The sequence below is a fragment of the Adiantum capillus-veneris genome, chromosome 10 (genome assembly GCF_014529385.1).
Source record: "Adiantum capillus-veneris isolate H3 chromosome 10, ASM1452938v2, whole genome shotgun sequence".
NCBI lineage: Eukaryota > Viridiplantae > Streptophyta > Polypodiopsida > Polypodiales > Pteridaceae > Adiantum > Adiantum capillus-veneris.
Window position 1 is genome coordinate 78,763,092 of NC_140940.1, and position 21,487 is coordinate 78,784,578.

General features: G+C 41.7%; 1 pseudogene; it reads left to right on the forward strand.

Moving 5' to 3' along the window:
• The first annotated feature begins 18,352 nt into the window (after positions 1-18,352).
• Positions 18,353-21,486, forward strand: LOC147449121 (uncharacterized; annotated as a pseudogene).
• The last annotated feature ends 1 nt before the right edge of the window (position 21,487 follows it).

Consider the following 21,487-nt stretch of genomic DNA (forward strand, 5'->3'; position numbering starts at 1 on the left):
CCCAAAGGACAAAGGCTATAGAGATGCTCTCTCCTTTTGCTGACTAAAATAAGAAAAAAATTGAGTTGTATTTTTAAGCATTTTTTGATAGGTCTAAAATGGTGATTGGTTGAAGTAAGATAGTGGGCACTCATTTAGATGACTGCTGTGTATGATTACAAAGTCATTGTGAGAACCATGATGTTATAATTACATTGAAGTTATACTGGAAAATGGGGCGGATCTTACTAGGATACTCATTTTCCAAAAGCAAGCAGACATAAACAACCAAATACAACCAAATACGTATTGCTTCAGTAAGAAATATAGAGGGAATCCTTTGTAGATTCCTATTGAAAACGCATTTTCCAAAAGCAAGCAGACATGCTCTCGTGATCTTTGGGATGAGAGGAGAGAGAGAGAGAGAAAAAAAAACTTTGTCGCAGTTGGGAAATTGCGGTCCTGGGGATGACAAGGTGGCCCACAAGGTCAGCAGCTTGATGATTGGGCAGTGCCGCCTCAATTGGAGAACCGGAAGCACTGGGGGCAAGTGCAATGTTAAAGGTAAGAGCCAACAAGCTATGGGAAATATCTAAGATGATGGATAGAGGGTGAAGAAGGGCAAGTGGATGCAGTGGGTCGGGTGACCTGTTGGGGCTGTAGTAGGCAGGGCTCACTATTGTAGGTAGGGCCCATGAAGCTACTTCGAAGGATGCCCAAGGAGATAGTGGTTGAGCCTAGGGGTGCAATTAGGCGAGTGGCCAAGGAAGCTGCACAATCTACTGAAGAGTGTATGGGTAGAGTTAGGGAAGCACAGGATGCCATGTTGGGATTGGTTCCTTGCCAATTTGGGCTTAATTAGGATTTCTCCATTCCAGCTCATCGACTTGTAATGTCAGCCAGGATTGTCATGCACTTTTGTGATTGCAACTTCACTCATTATGAAGGCAGGACTGAGGGCAATGCATGTGATGATGAGGAGCTAGAACAAGAGAAGGCCGAAAATGGCAAGGCTCCCGTTACTTCTTTTGGAATTGCGCCTTCTTTTCTCCCACACACTATCGTTTTTTCATCTTACTGTGGATACTACTACTTTTTTGTGCTTACAATGTTTTCTGTGAGCCATGGAGCTTTAGTATAACACCCACAAGGGCAGGAGCAAGCACAACCTTACTTTTGATGAGCTAGTGAGTCAGCTACTTTGATGCCCCACCTTGCAAAGTAGGTCTACCACAATGTTGGGGATGGCCTTTGACTGCAGTAATGACTTCCTTCAAGCTATGGTCGGTGGAAGTGATGCTTCTCCCCTTGGCAAGCATGTTGAAACCCCATCAATTCTCATCATGCCAAAGCCTTGATTGCTTGATTGCTTTGAGCTGGCCTCCACACCTTTCTTCATGTGCTCGGTCCACACTACGATTGCTCATTGTTGCTTTCTCTACATCCTCCATCTGTATTCTTGTGCCACGTTGCTACACGCTGCCATAAATTGTTGCACCATATCAACACCCAATTCTCCAGATCGCTGCCACCCATAACCACCCTCCTCAGCACAATACCCTGATTTGTTGTTGCTCCCCCCTCCATGCGGCACCGGCATTTGATGTCCCCATTGTCACTTATGTCAAAGAAATCCTACTGTCTGTGTGGGCTTGCAACCATAAAGCCCTCTTCAAGGAGACGACCTCATTAGTCAAAGAAATAAGGTATGAGCGCCCTTGAAGTAGTGAGCCTACGTGAATGTTGACAAATGTGGTGGGGAAGCAAAGCCCCACATCATTCAAGCCAATATTTGATTCAAGAGCATATTTATCAACTTTGTTCTTCTCATCAACTTTGTTCTTCTCATGGTCACTGCTAGCACATACTTCGTCTATTTTAAAGGAAATGTGTTAATCAGGATTCAAGATGATTCAATACCCTTTGAACTTGAAGCAAAACGAGTTGGTTTGTTTGTTGTCCATAGCCATCCGTGCATCTGCAATGTGCCCCTGCATTTTAACTCTCTTGACTCCTGAGTCCTGAGTCCTGTGTCTTGCACCTCCCAGGCTTAGTGGAGTTCCACCGGCGGGGTTGCCAATGGCCATCCTGCATCTCCTTCATCTATGCACGACCACTTGAATGAGACTAGAGCTTAGCAACAGTCAGAGATTTTGCCCTCCCATTTACCGTCCCCGGCATTAGACTTTGGGTCATTAGACTATGATGTCTCTCTCTCTCTCTCTGCCTCCTCCTTCACCTTTCGTCCTCACACAAATGACCTCTCTCTCAAGCGCCTTCGAACTCACACAAAGGAGCTCTGTCTCCCTCTCTCTCCATTTTGTCCCCGCGCCATGTTCTCTTCCCTTCAACCCTTCCTCCTATCTCTCATTCTCTCAAGCACACCAATCAAGAGATTCTCTGTCTCCCTCATCGCCCTAATAGCAAGCGTGCTCTCTCTCTCTCTCTCTCTCTCTCTCTGCTCTCCGCCCATGCACCATTGAAAGCACCGCCAGCCGTCGCTCACAAATATCTTCACGAATAGACAGGCACACGTAGAAAGAGTGTTCTTCCCTCCCCGTCCCCCCCCCCTTAACCGCTCTAGATTCCCCTTAATGCAACTCAAAAATAACGTTTTGCTCACCTACTCCCCTCCAACATACTCTCATTGAGAGAGAGCCAAGCCCTCCACTACGCGTCCAACAACCCTGCGCCCTCACCTGCGCTCCTTACATCCAAGCACACGCAGTGCATCCAAAGGAAAGGGGTCGGTTAGAACAATCCAGAAGCATGTGTCGATGGCCGGTTTCGAGTCCTCTCGACTAGAAACGACGAACACTAAATTCCACCCGTCCACTTGCCCCAAATTCCTGCGACTTCTGCCTTAGCAGCTTCGCTCAGAAGGCATCACTTGAAGATTCCCAATTCTTGCACTACAAGAGGCTCTTCATATTAGCGACGCTCACACAGCGACGCTCAAAAAAAAAATTCCCGGCGTCGCTATGAGCGTCGCAAATTTACAAAGAAATTTGCGACGCTCATAGCGACGCCAGCTGGGGTAAAAAAAATAGCCGAGCGCGCCCAAAAACTCAGATCTCAGATCTGAGTTTTTCGGCGCCCTCAAGCAAAGAGCAGGTAACGCTCTCCCTCACTCTCTCTCTCTCTCTCTCTCTCTCTCTCTTTTTCTTCTACACACACACACACACACGAGGAGAGGAAGGAGAGCCAGGAATGCTCCTTCCCTCTCCTCATTCTCATGTTCCCTTCCCCTCTTTCTCTCTCCCTCTCTCTCTCTCACACACACACACATACACACACACATAGTGTTTTTGAGAGAGAGAGAGAGAGAGAGAGAGAGAGAGAGAGAGAGAGAGAGTACAAACAAAAACAAAAACGCACACACATACATAAACAAAGAATGCACACACACATTGAGAGAGAAAAAGAGAGAGAGAGCATGCATAAACAAAAAACGCACGCATTGAGAGAGGAAAAGAGAGAGAGAACATGCATAAACAAAAAACGCACACATTGAGAGAGGAAAAGAGAAAGAAAACATGCATACGATCGAAAAAAACGCACACACATTGAGAGAGAAAGAAAGAGAAACTAAGGGAGCGTCGTAGGAAACTAATTAAAATTAAAAGACCTAAAGATCTAGCCGACGAGGAGTTGAACTGAAGACCTATTATTCAAGAGGGAAATGGCATAATCAATCTATCATACTTGGCATGGGTGATAGAAAGGTTATACCATTTATCTCTTTTTATTGGCACACACATCCACACACGCGCACACACACAGGAAGAAGAGAGTTATAACGTCGTAGGAAACTATCTTAAAAGACGTTAAAGATTAGGTTATATGTAGACTTACATTAAATTAGATTTAGGTTTATTTTTAACTAGATTTACGTTTATTTAAGCTAGATTTAGATTTACGTTATATTAGATTAGATGCGGGTCTCCATAGACTGCGATGCCTGCATGAAGCGGGTGAAGAAAGCCCTCAATGGAATATAGGGTATTGCTGCCTTCACTCATGGTGGGCTCCGTCGATCCAAAAGTACTGGTGAAATGTCTTCAGAAGATAGGGAAGAAGGTGGATCTTCAGGGCGGCAAGAGTCACTACATCCCCAACACAATGACCATCTAGACAACCTCTAGTCATTAGACTTACGTTAAATTAGATTTAGCTTTATTTTTAGTTAGATTTACGTTTATTTAGATTTACGCTTATTTACGTTAGATCGAGTCCACGCAAGAATTACTTACGGTTTAGGGTTTAGAGTTAGACGAACAGTGAAAAGATCTACTGTGAAAAGATGTTAAGATGAAGTGAAGTGCTATAGCTAGAGAAGAGGCAAAGGGATTTTGTCCACTACATGCAGTATCATGTAGACGTGGGTGTGTAGATTTCTTGCACCCACAAATATAGGTATTGACCAATAAAGACGAGATTATAACCCGGTGGTTCTGATCTCCGTGCACCTCTAGACCGAGGTGTGCGGGGATTGGACATGACTAGAGAATGTGAGGTAAAGAGAGAGAGAGAGAGAGAGAGAGAGAGATAAGACGAAGAATGCCAATAGAATATTAAATTTGTTGTCCAGGTTATAAGTTTTTTATCCTCATTATGAGTAGCGACGAGGATGTGGGACCGTCCAACCGAAACACCTATCTCTCAACGAGGGTCTTATGTCCTTGTAATCAATGCAAGCATGCTGTGCGACGGACAAGACGTGTTTCTTTGCAGCACGTTCGCGAATTTGGCGAGTTCGATCCATCTATTATAGATCGAGTTGTTGCCAATTATAACTCGTCGGACTCTGACGCTGGCCAACAAGCAGCAATCTTGCAACCCAATAGACGTATTCGCAGGCGCTTTGGTCAAGCAGCATATGTGAGGCCACAAGATGTAGCCTCTGACAGCTCGGGGGATGATCATGCAGAGCACATTCCCAACGAGGCAATGTTTGAGCCCGAGATTGATGAAATGATCGAGACGATCATGGATTCAGAAAGGCTTATCTATGATGATATGAAAAGTGAAGCCGATACGTCATTGTATAATGGAGCACGTATGTCTAGATTGAAAGCACTCCTGGTTCTTCTCAACATGCAGGCAAAGTTTGGATGGAGTGACACTAGCGTCACAGCGCTTTTCAGGTGATCTATTACAATTAGTTTACTTTAATAGAACTCTAAATGTATAATGATCTGATAGATTTTTACACGACTGTATCATATTTTTATGTTGTGTAGATTGCTGAAAGAGCACATTCTACCAGCTGACAATGTGATGCCAGATTCCCGAGATGAAGCAAGAAAGATTTTGCGAAACTTGGGGATGGATTACAATTCTATCCACGCTTGTTCTAATGACTGCATTCTTTTCAGAGGGGAATACACAGACATGGAGAAGTGTCCGAAATGTGATTCCGAAAGATATCGAGTAGATCTCCACGGGACAAAAATTCCACAAAAGGTTTTGCGACATTTTCCTTTGCTTCCTCGCATCAAGCATTTCTTCGAATGTAAGTCCATGGCCGCCCTAGCATCATGGCATGAGGAGAATAAATCTTCGGATGGTGTGCTACGAATTCCTGCAGATTGCGCAGCCTGGAAACATATAGATGGAACATGGTCGGATTTTGCCAGGGAAGCTCGAAATTTGCGCTTAGGCCTGGCTATGGATGGCGTAAATCCATTTGGTCAAAGATCAACATCTTATAGTGTATGGCCCGTTGTCATCGTCAACTACAACATTCCCCCGTGGTTGACTACGAAGAAGGGGCACCTATGGCTAAGCTTGATTGTGCCAGGGCGATATAAAGTGGGGAATATGGATGTGTATCTTCGTCCACTATTGGAAGAGCTACAACAATTGTGGATTGGCATAGAGGTGGTGGATATGAGCCGACACACAGGACGACGGAATGCTTTGATCAGAGGTATTCTAATGTGGACCATGCATGACTATCCCGGGCTAACAGAATGCTCAGGTGATCTATTGACACTCCTCACTCAGACACTGTAAATCTTGTTTTTCCCCATAGTTGATCTATTATCATGTGTATACATGCAGGGCTTCAAACAAGCGGATACAGAGCATGTGTCACATGTGGACCTAGACTGAATGCACGTAGGGCACCCTCACTGAAGAAGCAAATCCACGAAGAAATCAAGCGTATCTTCCGGAGAATCATGTGTTACGCGACGGCTTTTTGGGAAGAGAGCCACCAAGGATGTCTGCACAAGCATGGTTAGAGCAGAAGGAGATGTGCGATGACGGATTGCCTCCAGGGATGAAGAGACTATCTCTATGGTACGAGTTACCATACTGGCCCCGACTCGTGATCAATCACTTGCTCGATCCAATGCACATATTCAAGAATGTGGGTAATCTACTATGGGACCATTTGACCGGCAAGAAAGATACTTTGGGAGCCAGAGTTGACCTTAGAAATGTGGATCGTATGGAGCAATATTGGCCGCAAACAGCGTCTGATGGATCGATAAAACTTCCTAAAGCACCATGGATTTTCACAGGAGCCCAAGAACGCAAAGTAAAAGAGGCCATTCGATCTTTGCGGACCCCCACTGGCGTAATGCACTCGCTCCGAACGTGTTTTACTAAAGAAGGAAAGCTTACCGGTTTGAAGTCACACGATTGGCATAAAATGTGTCAGGTACGTTCATAGTGGACTTTAATATCATTGCATAAAATGTGGACTTTAATATCATTGCTGCACATACTTTACAGTTTATTTTACCGGTTGCCATCTAGTCGACGACGTTCCTCTGATGCAGATCCCGTGGTGGCGGAACTCACTTACTTCGGCACGCTGCAAGAGATTTTGAGGATCGATTACAGAGGATTTTTTGTCGACTTTTTCGACGTGCAATGGTTCAAGATAATCATGGAGGGTCGAAACGCTACTGTGCGTAGAGGAGAGTCTGGTTTTCTTGAGGTGGATTCTACTAAGAAATGGACTGACCTAAGAGACACTTTCGTACTACCCGAGCATTGTGAACAAGTAAGTATATAAATAGTTAACATCCCCCTTTTACAAGTTATGTGCTTGAAAGCTCTCATGTAAGTTATGTGGCTCTGGCAGGTAGTATTTTATCCTACAAAGTCTACATCAAACTGGTGGTACGTCATAGAGGTAGCCCCTCGTAGTGCAAGGACGTATGAAGGCTAACATGTGCCAATCACAACGACATCAATGGAGGAGATCAGAGAAGATGCTCAATCAGAAGCCGCTGCGGTGGTGCCAGACGAGCATCAAGATGCTACTACTCTATATGGGATGCATGCAGAGGAGCTACAAAATGAAACAGAGGATATGTGTTTAAACGGAGAGCTCTATATAGATATAGGAAGTTATGCTGAGTTATGCGAGGATGAGAGAGAGATCTCTTAAAGCAATTTTGCTCCGTGCTGTAAAAGCTCTGGCTCTCTAAGTAGCTTCCATGGTGTGTAACGCTCTTTTCTACTCACGCTCACATCTTTTGATTGAAAATTCTGAGTTTTCGACTTGCCTCTTCTATCACTCGATTCATTGCGTCATTGTATTTATATGCGTCATTACGTCATTGTATTTAATGGTCTTTGCGTCATTGTCTACTCTATTCATTCAATATTAAGTTTAAATATTCGTGTGTTTAATGCAGGTATGGATGATGAGGAGTTTCTTTCTTCTTTGTCATCGCAGCAGAGACAGTGGTACGTGGAGCGTCATCGCTCTGGCGCATCATCGCGCGTTCCTACACCATCCGCATCTCCCTCTCTTTCGGAGCATTCGGCGCGCTCTGAAGCTTCGGCGTCGACGAGACGAGCGTCACACTCGTCTAGACACCGGCGCTCTAGTGGTGGCGGTGGCGGTTGTTGTGGGGATTCCGCCACCGATGCCTCCACACCGCCTCGTGTTCGACGAGGCTCTTTACCCTCCCCTTCTTTGCCCGCCCCCACACCAGCCACAGCATTGCCATCTACGCCAGGTTTTGCACGGCTGACTGTTCCTAGAAGCTACACACCTCTACCTACTCCGCCAGGAGCCACCCCACTCGACACTCCTCGCTTCGGCGCCCAGACGTCGGTGGAGACACCTGACGTCCGTACCCCCATCGACACGCCGCTAGAGACCCCTGTCGGGACACCCAGGTTCACGCGTCACCGGCCAGAGGGCTTGCCTTACTCCGTCGACATCAGCGGCGGCATCATCATGGATGATGACGGCAAGAAGGTGATCTCGCGCATGCGTGGTCTTTGCTCTCAGCTGTTTAGACACTATATACTAAACAAATGGATTGAAGTACCAAGTGATTTAAAAAACAGAGTCATCAGCATACTTCATGATGAGTTTCCCGTTCCAACACGGGATCAGCGCTTCAATGAAGACCTGATGAAGATTCGAATGCGCGAATACTGCAAACATAAGCGTTCCGAAGTGCAAAAAGCAATCAAGAATGGGTGGAATAGGCCAGATTGGCTGGCCAAAGAAGATTGGAAGAATGCGAAGAAAGCAGCGCGCGAGAATCCCGACAAGTGGAAGCAACAAAAGGATGCAGCCAGAGCGCGAGTAGAGGCAGGGAGCTCGCACCACTTGGGGAGCGGTGGATGGGCATCATTTGAGGCCGATTTTGTAAGTCTTTTCACATTGCTCTTTATGCATGTTCGATAGTTTAGGGTTTATGAGTTTTTTAGTTCTAACATAATGAAATCTTTGTATGTTTTGACAGTGGTCGATGACAGGACGTGATCCCACACCGTACGAGCGCGAGTACGCAGGCAGGAAGGGCTTAAACGCCCTGATGGACATTCTCAGTTCTCGCGGCGGCATGGTTAGTATTAGGGTTTACTCTTTTTTATTTTTTGTATTGTTTTGTAAATGTCGTTATATGTTTATATTTACTGAAAACTGTCTTATTGTCTTTTTTTGCAGAATCCGACAGATACGCCGCTTGGACGCGATGAGACGTCTGATTAAACGACGTCAGTTTAGCCGTAGCTAGATAGCATTAGTTTAGGGTTTCTCATAGCTTATGTATCATGAGACGGATTTTATACGTCTTTTTGAACCATGTATATTATTACATTTGTCACCGCAATTCCTTTTGCCAATCAATTCTTTATGCCTATGATGTTGTACAATTGTCATTATTACATTTGCCAATCAATTCAGTTTGCCTATGATGTGTACAATTGTCAATTTTGCAAACAATGCGTCTTGTGGGTGACTATTTTGGGTCTATTATCTACCTTTGCACTTTTTTTAAAAAGTGAATCAAGTACAATATGGTTGATGGGTGGCAGGGCATTCAATGCCCTGCCACCAAAAAAATATTCTCTCAGGCGTCGCTATAAGCGTCGCTATTTATGGCTCTGTAGCGTCGCTATATGCGTCGCTATACTCTTCTGTGAGAGCGTCGCTATAGGCGTCGTTATAGGCGTCGCTATGAGCGTCGCTATATAGCGACGCCTATAGCGACGCTCTCGTAGCGACGCTGTTAGCGATGCTGTTAGCGACGGTTTTAGCGACGCCGGGGGTTATAAAAACCCAGTGTATTTCCGTCGCTAACAGCGTCACAAGAGCACACAACCTCTTGTAGTGTTGACGGTTTTTCTAAAATCGTGCATGCATACTGCTAGCATTTACAATATGCTCATTGATTTGAGCGCAAAATATCATTCTTTGGGGACCCACACATACGCAAGTAGGCCATTCGACTGCTGATAGCATGGTTGAATACTTCACATGGTGGGAATATAGCAATGGATGTTCTTTTGTCATCTCTTCTATCCAATTGGGATCTTCTTCAAGGAAGATGGTAAGGCCATCACGGTTGAGAGCAGGGCTATCATGTCCTAGGTCATACACCAAGAAATTGCAAGGGCCATGGAATTTTAGAATGTTGGGTCACCATGATTTTTGCGCGCTCATGTGTATTATGAAAGTGGTTGCCTAGCACAAGGTCACATTCTAGTCCTCGTGGGGCTAAGTCTTGCCTTGTGAAACAATCTAAAAGTCTCCTTTATCTTTTCATTATCCTTGTACTTTTAGTTTTTCCCCCCTTGGTTTTGAGTAGTTACATTGCAAATTCCTAAAGTGTGCAAATAAATATTTGTATGGACCCAAAATATTCATCATGGACTACATCTTCTTAAATCATCATGGACTGCCTCTTCTTAAATCAGCGTAAGACATTAAATTTTAAGTGGCTCAAGTAGCCTGACTCTTCTCTTCCTCTTAAAGGAGAAGCTGAATTACGTATATTTAGTGGTTGAGAGAAGAATGCATGTACAAGCTCTAAGTGAATTATGCGCGCTATGATCTTTTACTTCTATAGTTGCTAAATAAAATTGTAGGCATCAATTTATGTCCAGTCCACAAGGAACTTTTGACCTTTCTCTACATAGAGAATCAAGCTCTACCTAGAAAATCAACTCTTTCTTACTGGGTGGCAGTGATCTCATTCTCCACATATAAGTGGTGAATTCAACCAGCTAGGAAAAATTACGGGAAAAAGGTCCCTACATAGCACAAGATCAAATTAGATATAGAAAATTTTTATTATAAAGTAGAGAAAATGGGATGCCATCTATTCAAGAAGACCTTCCTCTAGTTAGATGATAGTTTTGAACACACTCTGCTCAGTCTAAACTACATGCTAATACCATTGAATTACATCGTTTATAGTGTACTAGAGTTTTCTTAATTATCACCCCCCAAGGCAACCTCTCTCTCTCTCTCTCTCTCTCTCTCTCTCTCAATAACATTCTTCAACCTGTCAACATCGAGCCTGAAACCATTTCCTGGATCAATGACACACACAAGCATGTACCACCCGAACATTGTATTCTCACCTTCAAGGACAAAGAAGAACGAAAAAAGCTACTACGCCAATCCCGTCTCCTCAAGGGAACAACGTTTTGGATCACCGAAGAATTAACCACAAACCAACTCAAAACCAAACCAAATGAGCTCAAGAAGGTACATGAAGCCCGCAAACAAGGTAAATGGGCAGTTTATCGAGGTGGTAAAGCCATCATCCAAGAATTCCGAAACCCTAAATTAGTTCACTCCACAGCTGACCCTCCCTAGTTTTTTGTTTTCCCCATTTCCATTTCTTTTTACCCTCCCAATGGACCCTCAGTCCTTAACTGATATGTATCGTCATCATCATCTTTCTGCTTAGTCGGAACCATTTGTAATGCTTGTTTTTGGTCCCATGGGTCATATCTGACCTCAGTGGACGATAATACAATCTATCTATCTATCTATCTCTCAAATAATTGTGTATAGCATGATAAATTAGATATTTGTTTACCCAAATATGTTGGTTTCCAACTTACACTCTGAGAAAATTTCTAAGCTTAACCAAGTGATGAAATCACAAGGCCTGCCATATGGGAATTTTGTTGCCTTCAAGAGAATATTAAGAACCTTTACTTCTATTTTCGTTTCTAAAGAGAAATTACTATCGACCATGGACAAAGTGGTTCAAAGGATTTTCAGAAAAGAAATGCAGTATTCAACACCCCTGGAATAAAGAGTACGGATAAAATGGAAACTCAAAGGACAAGGAGTCATGTCCACGAGGGACTTGGAATTTTGAAACAAAGTAAAGCTAAAATTTGACAAGTGCCTAGCAAGAAAAAAATCTGAAGCAAAAGTAGCTTTCTCCATAGACTCCCATCTTTCAAAAGATATTGATCATTGATTTTATCTGCATGCACAACACAAAAATGGCCGGTTTAGGAAGCTAAGTTTTTCATTCTTGTAATATTAACTACACTCTCAATAGTCCAAAACCTGTAATATTCACGTGGCTCACATATAATAGCTCTAAATCCCGCCAAAAACCAAGTCTAAAATTATTTTTTGCATTTTTTGGGAACAAACTAACATCTACAGTATCTTCAATGCAGACTTTGCACACAAGCAAAGCCACCACACAATTGGATTTCACATTGGAAACTTGCCAAAGTTCTTTCACTATACTTTGGTGCTGCATGTTGAGGCACCATGCCATCAAAGCTCCTCGTTGCCCCTAGATATTGATCTACCCATGAACTACAATATTTTGGAGAAACACATGACATTAGACTAGTTAATCTAATGGAGAAGTTTTGAAGTGATCTTGTCGTTCATCTACCTTCCATCAACCCTCTTCAACACATTGAATTCATCGACCCTGTAGAATGATTGGAACACCCAAACGGATGAACCATTCAAGGAGAGAGAGAGAGAGAGAGAGAGAGAGAGAGAGAGAGAGAGAGAGAGAGAGAGAGAGAGAGAGAGAGAGATTTGTGTATCCCTTGCTTACACAGATTGACATACAAACAATCTACAATGTTATAGTGTTGAAAGAGCCTCCTAAAGAAAGCAATACTATTGAGCAAGGCCATGAAATAAAAGTCTTCTTCCTTGTTAGCATATTCAAAAAGCTCATTGGAGGGAGAATATTGAAGACTTAATACTCAAGTGCTTGAATTATATCGTCAAAAAGTCCATCTCCATCTAGTCGTGCAGCGCACTTACTTGTATTATACAACATATGTGAAGGCCCAATATGACAATGCAAATCACGAAGCACACCATAAGTACCCTTGAGTGGCGGCTCGTGGTATAATATGGTGGTCTTGTGTAGGCCACATCCAATCTACTAATAGACTAGATGCATGGCGTGAGTGAAGGAAAATTATTGGCAATCTGCACTGTAGTTGAACAAAGTGTTGTAGGAAATTAGGAGCGGTTTATTGACGGAGGTGTTGATGGGACTGGTGGCATGATTGATGAACTTGATAGAGAAAATTCTTTCTACAATGGGCTAGAAAGTACACAGGGCTTGAAGGAGCCACAACGGAGATCAACATAGCAAGTTAGGTGGGTGCATGGGCTTCCACTTAGTTCATACAAATCCGCTCCTTGCATCCATTGCAATAGCTGAGATCCACCTTTGAAAGAATACACTACTTAAAGCATAAAAAAGAAAAGACCTCTGATGTCCGTCAGGCCTCCATAGTTGTAAATACATACATTGGATAGTACAAGACAGAGCATGAAAATGTCGTATTGTGCATTATCTCGTACCATCTTCTCCGTGAATCTACAAGGAACCCCCATGACTTTTTCTCCTTTTAACAAAAGCACCTATCAAGTGCCCAAAAAAAAGTGTATCAAGGCTAGATCACCACCAGTATAGTTCTATGAGTGTTCTACTAGCCAGAGTGTGTTTTGTTCTATGATTTGCCGCGATCCAATGAGTTCAAAGCCTGCTAATGTGCTTTGTGTTGTTGTTCTAATGATGTGTGATGTTTTCTTTCTATTAGAGTTAAATTTCTTGTATCTTGCACTGAGGTGCACCCACTGTAGAGAGCATGATATACTTTTTGTGTTACAGGTGTTGGTGGACCTCAATTGAAGTCTCACTCCTCTCCATCAAGCCTACACTTCGAGCAGCTATCTAGTTCATCTCCTGGCAGGTCCCATTTTTTTGTGTGTTCTAGCTTGGTCTAGAACAACTTCACCCTAATCCATCTTCACCTCATCCAGCTTGGCCTAGCTGGGCTAGTCTCTCTCACCCCTAGATAGCATTTAACTCACCAAGAAGACTAGTAAGGGGTACCCAATTGGACAAAATCGAAAAAACAACAGAATCTGTCAAGATCTGTTTCGAAACTGAATCAAAAGTGTTGTCGTCATGCCTTGAAGTTTGCAGAGAAAACATTTGAGAAAGGGGGAAGTTGCGAGGCGATTTGGCTGTCGTGCAGGGAATTGGCGGTTATGGGGTCGTGGCACAGAGGAGGTTAAGGATTTTTTTATATGTAGGGGATGCCTTCAGCTGCAACGCAGGCTGCTCGCTGGGTTCGAGCTCTGATTGAAGTCGCTTCATACGTACGTTGCGCGTTCAAATTCCAAATCCGCCTTTTATAATGACACAAAATCCGCAGGAGTATCGAATGAATATTATATGAGTAGAGCCAGTAGGAAGTACTAGTCGGATTAGAGATATCTTTGGAGACAAAGCTTGTAAATTTTGAGTTAGTAAATTAGATGTAGAAGTTTTTCCATGAGGTTAGATTTGGTAAGATTTGGTGGGATATTATTGACGGTGACGAGTTGTATGGAGCACATAGCTCCTAGTTTTGGTGCCCAATATCTGTAGATTGCCGCTTATAATAGCTCCTACTCCAGCTGCAGTCCGCTTGCGCGCTCAATCTATAGCATAGAAAGCGCACAACAGCGCCCATTCCCGCTCAATCTGTAGCACAGCCAGTGCACAACAGTGCGCATCACCTGCAACTCGCTCCACCTGTAGCACAGCCAGCGCACAACAGCGTGCATCCCCGCTAGCGCTCAGGCCGTTATCTCCAGTTGCTGCAGCAGCTGCAGTACCCAGCTATAGGATCATAGATTAAGGCGGATCCGGAGTTGACAGGGTCCAGCTGCAGAGACTGAGCACTGTAGAACCGTGCTCGCGAAGACATAACAACTGGAGGTCGAGGCGCTTAGCATCGAAGTAGTCCAGCCAAAATTCAAGCAGACTCATCAAATAATTAAAATAAGGTGAGTTGCCTTATACTATAATCGAGACCTTTTCAAATTTTTGTATATTAGAGCATTGAAAATATGAAAGGGAAGTCTCAGAGCCGAGTCCCACTTTGCATTAGTGTGATTAGTGGGGCTTAGTTAATTTTACTATGTAATAGTCATACCAATCGTCTCAATATTTGTAACATTAAGGGAACAAGGTCCTCAAATGTAGGAGTACTCTTAATACACAAATTTGTACGTGTATTACCTTCTCTTTAGAGAAACTAACCAATGACAATTCGCCTTTCACTTGGAAATTCTCTTAAAAAGGGCCATAATTTTAGACATGGAACGTGCAACCAATCCCAATTTTCACTCAAATGATAGTGGGACATCAACATTACACTTTTAAACTTAAAACCTAATAATCAAATAAATCAAAGCGGGACTCTGCTCTTGCAAACTAAATGAAAGACCCATTTTGAGAAACTAAAAATATGAGATCAGACCTGATTATTTGCATTACTTGCTTGATGCTTATTTGCTTTCTAAAACAATCGAAGTATTGAACGATTGAAGGCTTGCTTAATGTCTATTGGCTTTGTTGGTTTTTTCACGTGAAGTATTGACCGATTGAAGGCTTGCCAAAGACATTTTAGAACCAAAGAAAATAAAGCAACTCATTTTTTATTTTTTGTGGAGAAGCCACTCTTAAAATATAGAAACACATCATGTTTTTTCAATGTGTGTGTGTGTGAGTGTGTGTGAGAGTGAGAGAGAGAGAGAGAGAGAGAGAGAGAGAGAGATAGGGAGTTAATCATGTATTCATTGCTTGTGCAAAGTTTAGGGTTGACAAGAGCATAGCGGGATTGTGGAGCTACATTGTCATCCCTCGATCAAAAAGCGTAACTCATCTCTTGTGGTAGACGGGTAGTTATTTTTGCTTTGTGCACGCATGCACACATACACACTCAAACTAATATTTGTTTTTCCAAAAGCTTTTTTTTGAATTCATAGGACACACTTTATGCTTAAGTTTTTGATAGGCTACATATCTACAGTGTCAGATTATCTCATGATGTGTCTTGCAATGTTCTATTGGAAAACACTTTATGCTAGCTAAGGATGGTTTATATAAAATAGTTTATACTCTAGTGGGTAGACTCCACATCCATGTTTTTCATATCATTAAATTGTTTTATCCTAAGGTTCGCAATGTTTTAATAAACAACAATTTAATTGAGTTTACCTGTTGTGACTCAAAATTGTATAGTTTAAATTCGAATAGACATGTTGTTATTTTTACACTTCGTCACACAAATACATACATTTGAAGATTTGTCTAGGCTTGTTGGCTTACACTACAAGCTTTACACTTTATGCTTGAGTTCTTTGTGATAAAATCACTTAATTGGAGAGACATACTGCAGGCCCCACATTTGCACATTCACACTATGTCATGATGTTATATCCCATGAGTCTCTTCTATCTTATATATGATTCACTTCATGCCACTTCCAAAAAAAAGTTCATAGGCATGACTAAATTTTACATCTATAGACACATACGCATTTACAATGAAAGTGTTAAATATTTGATGCTTACTCTCAAACATGCATGTATAGGTTATGGCTGGACAAGAAATCGTAGTTGAGCTTGTTGCTGAGTTAGCTAGGCGACACGAAGGAATGATTGTTTGGGCCGAGAAACGTTCTATGTGTTTGGAAAAGAGAAACCTCCGATATGCATTTCGAGAATAGTTGTAGATGACAGTCGATGGTGGTCAGAGAATATGGCTATAGTTCTTTCAAAGAAAGTATTATATCCCGCTGACTTCTACAATTTAGTTTATCGTGATGTAAATCTTATGTCTTCTAGGATTTTACGTAAAAGGCTTGATGTGATTAAAAGCCTTATTCCTGGCAAGAAATTATGTCTTGAATGAATGTACTCATCATTCATGCTAATAATGAGGAGAACTTTTTGTTACACTTTTTGGAATAATATGTAACTCTTTTTAAACTCTTTAATTGTGTCACAAGTCAACATGGGCTCTTCATCTAAGACATTTAGGTGCACTTGTAATTACAAGTGTCGACATACGGCAGAAGGTTTCGTAGACTTAGGAAAGAGTACCTATCATGCTCACCTTCAACAAGATGCTCGAGGAAACATACATCCCTCGATGCGAAGGTCAGTTTCAGGCAATATACATCCCTCAGTGCCAAGAGCACAATTAGTTTCCAGCATTTCTTCTAACCGATCAGTATCCTCTGACTTGTCTGCTCATGAGAGGGATTTGGAGTCAATCACATCGAGACAATTGTGGTGTAATTGTAGGGCTTATTGTAATGGGGGCAGGATGGTGAGTCGTGCAACTTATACTAGACATTGCAAGGCTAGTCAAAGATATGACGCTTATTGGAGTAGCATGCATGGTCAAATGTGGAACATCAATTTTGACAAACCATCAAATCCTTCTCATGTGGACCAAGAGTTGTCACCATTACCTAACCCCTTTGAAAGTAATGTTGCATCCCTTGAAGAAACAAAAAATGATTTAGACAGAAACGCGTGCCATTTTCCTAATGGCAATAATATAATAGGAGTTGAGGAAACACAAGAGGAGGTGTCTTTGTACGACCAGATACTAGACAAGACAGTTGAGCTACAAACCCTTTGGGATGAGCATAAGGCTTCTATAGCTTTCCAAGATAGCATGCTCATAATTATTTTTGGGGACATGGGAGGCTCTCGAGTTGGTAGTCATGACTCACGTGAAGTAGAGGTTAGCCTAAGCAAACTTTTAATCCAAGTACCATCTACTTGGGATGGATCCCTTGGTGACATTTATGTGCCAGCTTGTTGGGATCATCTCACCACAATGTTCTCAGGTCTTGGGATGGTAGAGGCAAATAGATATAGAGTATGTCAAGGATGTCTTAACAATATGCATATTCCTATGTTGTACTATCCCAGTTTGGAGGACAACTATAATGGAAATGTTGTTCAATGCACATGCAATGGATCTCATCATGGCAAAAAAAAACTAAAAAGAGATTGCATAGATTGCTCTGAGAAATGCACAGTGTGCAATATTCCTCAAAAAGAAATGTTGTGTTTTGATTACATTTCAATCAGTGAACAATTGAGATGCCTCTCCAAAAGCCAAACCATCTGTCATGACTTTCTTGAGATGTGGAGGAACCAGAACAGGTGGTTAGCAGATGGCAATGTAACCATAGTGACTAATATAGATGAGTTTTGGGATGGTGCAAAATGTAAAGAAGTGAATACATTTTGGAATCCGAATGCTCACTTTGAGTTGCCTATTATTTGTCCCAATGCTGATTGCAAACATGCCATTCGAGCTTGGCCAAGCCCAGAGAATGAGATTGAAAAGACATGGATAAATGGGGAGGAGATGTACAAGATATTGTGCAAATCTTGTCGGAAATCATTTTGTAGCTGCAAACACGTATGCGAGGTATTCTTCAATCCGTTCTTCTTTGTGCATAGGTGTTATTTGATAAGACTTATACGTTTATTTCTTAAAACTTGTAGGGTGATCCACAAAACTTTGCATTGCTTTTGCATTGGGATGGTTTTCAAACATCTCGAACTACTCAAAAGAATTGTGGAGTAGTGGAGATAAAGATTCTTAATGGTGGGAAAAAATCAGAGGTAGGAGATTTGCTAGTGGTTTTTATACCCTTCAGCTGCAAGAAGATAATTGGGAGTTTGTCAAAGTTGTTTCTTGTTTTTTTGAGGCATTTAATGGAGGACTTGGAGAGGTTGTTTGTCGATGGAATAGAGATAGAGTTCAATTACCCTCTTGATTTGATCCCAATGTTGTCCCCTATGTCCTCTTTGCAAAGGTTCACAGCTCGAGCTATGTTGATGATGGTGACCGGAGATCACCCCGCCCAATGCAAGATCGGCTACTTTAAAGAAGGAGGGCAATCCTTTTGTCGTAGATGAAAGGCAAGTGCTCATTTGGATAGTGAAGGATGTGGAAGATACGTTTATGACAAAAACAGGTATCAATTCAGATATCCTCCTGCAAAGTGTCAGAGTCCGCTACTGCTATCTTAGCCTCCAAAAGGGCCTTCTCAGAGGGCCAATGTGAAGCCCTACTCAAGGAATGTGGTCTTTCTGGAGTGTCTCCACTGTGGAGATTTTATGACTTACATGGGTTTAATCCATATCTTGACCTAGTTTTTGATTGTATGCATATATTGTCATTAAACATGTTCTCGAAATATATTGGTGCTCTCATGAAATCCCTAAGTAATGATGTGAAAAATATGGTTGATGATGCCACTGAAAGAGTGAGTAGAGTTGTCCCTAGTCACATTCGCTATGGTCGTTGGCCTAGATTTCCCAGCAAGTATCATGAGAGCTACAAGGCAGAGGAGAATCAGAAGTTCATACAATGGTGCTTACCATAGGTGCTATGTGAAGTGAGGGGAGTACCCAAAGACCTCTTTGATTTAGGTCTTCTTGTCATAGAAATTTCCCATGCATTTTTCAACTTCACTAGAGATAATGGATGGTCTCTGGAAGATATAAGTTTGATACGCAAACTCCTTGCATCATGGAGGGTTAGAGCAGAAGATATTTTTGGTTCAAACTCAGCTCCACTGGAGCATGTTGCAGGTTAGGCATATTCTCTTATAAATAAATTGAATTTATTTTAGAAATCAAAGGTTATTTTGATTTTCTATCTGTTTGGTCAGGGTTTGGTGAAATTATTGATGACATTTTGCGCCACGGCAGTCATGATGTAATATGGTGCTATTTATATGAGCGCATGGTGTCTATTTATGTTCGTGTGAAGACAAATCACAAGGAGGATGAGCTGTCTTTGGTGAACTACCATCAAAGGTTACTCTTCACTAGAGTTTTCTCAAATGTTAAAATAGATAGAGATAGACTTCTGCCAACACAAAGGATCTTTAAAGCTTTTCATAATTCTCTGGTCCCCCCAGAAGGTTACTTAGGTGACAATGACAATTGGTGACAATTGGTTACAATGTCCAGAGTGGCATGGATGTGGGATTCTGAAAGTCTCTTCAATAGAGAAAGCCAAAATTTTGTGGGGTCTGGCACAAGGCTCAATGTGGACTCCCCATGTACACAAGTGCTTGGACAAAAGGGGATTGTCATTGGTGGGAAGAAAAGATCTTACCGAGATACAACTTTAGAGGAGAAAAGATTTTGTGTTGAGTATTTAAATAAAGATGCAACAAAAGTTGGGGTTTATAACAAGGTCTTCTTCAAAGGAGAACTTTACAAGGTTGGAGATAATGTAGTGGTCTCGTGCGATGAAGGGAATACACCAACCAATAATGTGGGACATTGGAAGGCTTGCATCAACCACTTATTCTCATTTGAGCATAATGGCAACTTGAGAATATTCTTTGGAGCGAACTATTATCGCCAGAGGATTTCATCTATTCAAGGGCATGATATCTTACAAATTGATAGTACTACAGGAATGAGTCTTCTTCAACAAAGAGTTATGCCCTATACTTGGGATTTCATAAGACCCATTGAGTCTTTGCTACACAAGTTTATAGATTTTCATTGTGGAAACAATATAATTGCGTATGAAACTAAAGACTTACAGCTAAGACAACGACTAGTTGAGCCTGGTTGTGTTGGAAGTATTCCACCTTGGATTCAGGAGAATGACATTATCCTAATGAAACCAACCCTAAACCCTTTGTGTTCTTTTAGCACGTTACAGTATGCCGTTGTAAGGGTTGTGCATCATGCTATCATGCAAGTGGAAGTCGCATTGATTAAAGAGATTGAGACTCAATATGGAGAGAAACGATGGAATGTTGTGAAAGAAGATGAAGAGTGGAAGACTTGGTGGTTGTGCAAGAGCAGTAACAAGAGCTGGATAGCTTTAAAAAGAAGAATATTGTTGCTGGAGGTTTTATAAAGGAGGTTCCTGTTATGTGGCAATCATGACTATACAATAAAAGGTAACACTTGAATCTAAACATAGTTAGTAAATATTTTCTTAGGGGAGAGTAATTTGATTGTTTTTGAAAGCAATAATATTAATGTGGTTCATTTTGTGTTTAGTGTACAAATGGCTGGGATCCAATCAAAAGACATTGAAGCTATGGTAAAAAACCCGGACCTGGTAGAATTTCTAGAGGCCATGATTAAAAAGACTAAAGCTGCAACTCAGACCAAGCAAGGTACTAGTGTATGTTTGTTCAATAGCATGTTACTTTCTAATTAGCATTAATATGCGTAGAAATACAAAGTGGATCCTCTCGAGTAGTTGCCTCAGAAAACAAAGATTTTTGCCAAATAAAAATGGTAACATACTTTGATTATTAGCATCAAATATATGATTCAAAAGTGGTTGACTTTATTAGAACTAATCTTTGTGAATGCTATTTATAGGTGTACGGATTTCTTCATCCTCTAGTAAAGAAAAAGTTAGGGCACCCTCTCATGACGATATATTTTGTCCACCAAGGGGGAAGGATAGGGATCCTAATAAGCTCTATGGGAAAGAGCTATTAGAGAAAATGCATAAAGAGCATCATGCCATTATGCTTGATAACTATCGCACTGTTCGTAGATGGTTTCGTAATTTCTCTATGCTGGCCGACTTACGTCACAACACAAAAGGCAAAGATGAGATTATACAAATTATTCGCGATAACCATGATCAAATTGCGGTTATTTCTTGGGAAGGATCGGAGATGAATAGAAATGGCATGTGGAGGACATCTACAAATGGGTTGTGACCTCAAAACAAGCAAAGCTTAAGTAAAAAAAGTCAAAGGTAGATAATAACGTTATCCTTGTTTTTACTTGCTTAATTTACTTTGTTTATTTTTAAAAATATTCTTTAATTATTTTATTTATGACCTTAAATAGGAGGTGTTTGTGAAAAGTGAAAGCAAAAGTCAGTCCAATGAGGAAAACATTGATCCTACAATTTCACTTGAG